This window comes from Tupaia chinensis, unplaced genomic scaffold (assembly GCF_000334495.1).
Source record: "Tupaia chinensis unplaced genomic scaffold, TupChi_1.0 Scaffold150243_1, whole genome shotgun sequence".
Classification (NCBI taxonomy): Eukaryota; Metazoa; Chordata; class Mammalia; order Scandentia; family Tupaiidae; genus Tupaia; species Tupaia belangeri.
In genome coordinates, this window is record NW_006210084.1 from 1777913 (window position 1) to 1781498 (window position 3586).

Genomic DNA, 3586 nt, shown 5'->3' on the forward strand with positions numbered 1-3586 from the left:
GATTTCTCGCTTTCTCTCTCTCTCTTTCTCTCTCTTTCTGGTGAGTACATGCACCCTATAGCAAAAACCTCTAAAAAAAAAAAAACATGGGCATAAATTTTCGTTACTGGGATTAAGCAATGATTTCTTTAGTATGACATCAAAAGCACAGGCAACAACAACAACAAAAACATATAACCTGAGTACCAAAATAAAAATCTGGCCTACTCTGGTGGTGCAGTCAGTAGCAAGCCGAACTGAAGTGCTGGAAGCCACATGGCCAGCTGCAGGTTCAGATCCCCCTGGTCAACCTGAAATATGCCCAGCATATATATGCCTACATGCCTGGGTTCTTGAAGAGCTGGAGGGCTGCGAAGGGAGATTGTGGCATGATGAGACTCTGTCGAGGGTGCTTTCTCACTCTCTCCCAGCCTTTCATGTGCATGTGCACATGCTCTTTATCATGAATAAAATAAAATAATAAAATTAAACAAATAAAATATTTTGTGCTTCAAAGGATACCATTAAGAAAGTTAAAGACAACCCAAAAAATGGGAAAAAATGTTTGCAAGTCATGTATATGATGCGGGACTCATACCTATAATCTATCAATATAAAACACTATAACAATTCAAGAATAAAAAGGTAAATAACCCAATATAAAAATGGACAGAGAAGACTGCATGTGGATGTTTACAGCAGCTTTATTTGTAATTGCCAAAACTTGGAAGCAACCAATATGTCTTTCAGTAGGTGAGTGGATAAGCTGCAATACATCCAGATAGTGGAATATTACTCAGCACTAAAAAGAAATGAGCTAGCAAGCCATGGAAAGACATAGAGGAACCAGCAATGTATATTGCTAAGTGAAAAAAGCACATCTCAAAAGGCTGCATGCTGCGTGATTCCAACTATCTGACATCATGGAAAAGACAAGCCGTAGAGATGGTAAAAGGATCTGTGGTTTCCAAGGGTTAGGAGGAAAGAAGGGTGAATCAGTGGAAAACAAGATTTTTTCAGGCAGTGAAACTACTGTGTAAATTATAATGGTGGATATGTATCATTACACATTTGTCAAAACCCACAGAACATACAACACCAAGAGAGCTAATGTGAACTATGGACTGCAGCTGATAATGACGTGCCAATGTAGGTTCATCAGTTTTAAGAAATATCCCACTACAGAGTCCAGCACAGCGGTTGGCCAGACAATAGATACGTTCTGCTTTGCGAGCTATAGGGCCTCTGTTGCAGCTACTCACTTCTGCAGTTGTTGCACAAGTAGATGAATATGTGTGGCTGCATTTTAATAAAATGTTATTTATAGACACCGAAGTTTAGATTTTACTTAATTTTAATGTGTCATGAAATATTATTATTCTTTTGTCTGTTTTCCCCCCAACTATTTAAAAATGCAAAAGTAATTCTTATAGAAATGAAGCAGGCAGGAATTGGCCAGTAGGCAAAAAGTAGTCTGCCAATCCTTCATCTAGCACATTGCTTGGCAGAGCCTCATAAAATGTTTTATGTCCCTTTTTGGAAATAAAGAAGACATGCAGACAAGACTTAAAGATTAGATGTGTTCTCCAACTAATGCTCCTTAAATGTGTTTTCAGAGAGGACATGACACATGGTTAAATGAAAATGTGATTATGTTGCAGGTGATGTGATCAATGTAGACAGCAACCAAAAGTCCACTCAGCATTTGGCATCTTTCTAAAGACCCTCTTCTCTTTATGCTGTGCAGACACAGCCACTCTCAAAAATACTCCAGCTATACAATAGGAGTTAGGGGACCAGCAGTTAGCGTAATGGCTATGTCATTGAACTCCTATGTAGTCAACTGAGGTTCAAGTCCTGGACCCAGGGGCTTAAACTCACACTGGGCACGTGTGCGTGCGTGCTCAAGATCCCCAGAGGAGAATGAAGGAGAAGGGATTGTGTCGTGGCCATCCCCCCAGGGGGTGATTTCTCGCTTTCTAGCTCTTTGTCTCTCTCTGTCTTTCTGGTGAGCGCATGCGCCCTATAGCAAAAACCTCACAAGAAAAAAAAACTCTCAAAAAAAAAAAAAGAGTTAGTATCCAGTGACTCCTAGAAACATCTTAGAGTAATGAGCAATAACCAACAAAAAACCAATAACCTTTCTGATCATTGTATAATAAGGAATACACTCAAACCCCTAACTTTCCTAATTCCTCCATTGGGTTTTTTTTTTTTTCCTTTTGGATTTGTAGTTTTCTCAACCTTTTCATTTCTTCCCCCAGAATATTGAGGCTCAAGTCCTTGAGGAACCGTTTGTGAACCATAGAATCGCACCTAATTTAGCAGCATGTGTTCTTTGTTGTCGTTTTCCTCTTGACTAGCTCTTTAGATCATCCGTCTATTATTTCCCACCATCATCAGGTCTTTAGGGCTGTGATTGTAACATGATTTCTCTTTGTGTTCCCAGATTTAGTATCTTTTGTTCCTTAGGGATCAGAAGCATCAATTAAAAAGATATAAACTAGTGATTCTACTTAACTAATTCAGCCAAGGTAGTGGGGAAATGTTGAAATCACTGCTTTCTTAGTGTTTCTTTTAAAAATGTGTTTATTTTAAAAAGTTTGGCTACTCTCCTCCAGTTGCCCAAGATGCCAAAGGGAAAGAAGGCCAAGGGGATGAAGGTGGCACTGGCCCCTGCTGTTTTGAAGAAGCAGGAGGCTAAGGAGTTGGTTGATCCGGTTTGAGAAAAGGCCTAAGAATTTCGGCATAGGACAGGACATCCAGCCCAAAAGGAAACTCATCCACTTTCTCAAATGGCCCCACTACATCCAGCTGCAGTGGCAGAGGGCCATCCTCTACAAGTGACTTTTCAGTGATGGCCCAGGTCACCCAGGCCCTGAATCGCCAGATAGCTACTCAGCTGCTTAAGCTGGCCCACAAGTACAGGCCAGAGATAAAGCAAGAGAAGTGGAGAGTACTGGCCTGGGCTGAGAAGAAAGCTGCTGGTAAAGGGGATGTCCCTGCCAAGAGGCCGCCAATTCAAGCAGGGGTCAACACTGTCACCACCTTGGGGCAGAACAAGAAGGCTCGGCTGGTGGTGACTGTATATGACATGGACTCCCTTGAACCAGCTGTCTTCCTGCCTGCCCTGTGCTGGAAGATGGGGGTTCCCTACTGCATTATCAAGGGGAAGGCCAGGTTGGGACTCTGGTTCACAAGTCACCTTCAAACAGGTTAACTCAGAGGACAAAGTGCCCTGGCTAAGCTGGTGGAAGCCATCAGGACCAATTACAATGACAGATCCAGCGTCACTGGGGAGGCAATGTCCTAGGCCCCAAATCAATGGCTTGCATTTCCAAGCTGGAGGAGGCAAAGCTTTGCTAAAGAGCTCACTACCAAACTGGGTTAAATGTATGCTATTGAGTTTTCTGTACCTACAAATAATAAAATACTCTCCTTCAGCTAGTGTCTGCTGGGGGTTTGGGGTTGAAGGTAGTGATAAATGTTTGGGTGTCGACAAGCACATCTCCACCAGGGACCTGTTTCCAATAAATAAAGCTGGAGTTTTCAATTAATCATCTTTTTTTGTTGTTGTTGACCTTGTCCTTATTTCCAGAAAATTGGT

The 3586-nt window shown here is 41.9% G+C and overlaps 1 pseudogene; it reads left to right on the forward strand.

Annotated features, from left to right (window-relative positions):
* The window catches only part of LOC102468514 (60S ribosomal protein L7a-like), a 5198-nt pseudogene extending 1828 nt beyond the window's left edge, over positions 1–3370 (forward strand).
* The last annotated feature ends 216 nt before the right edge of the window (positions 3371–3586 follow it).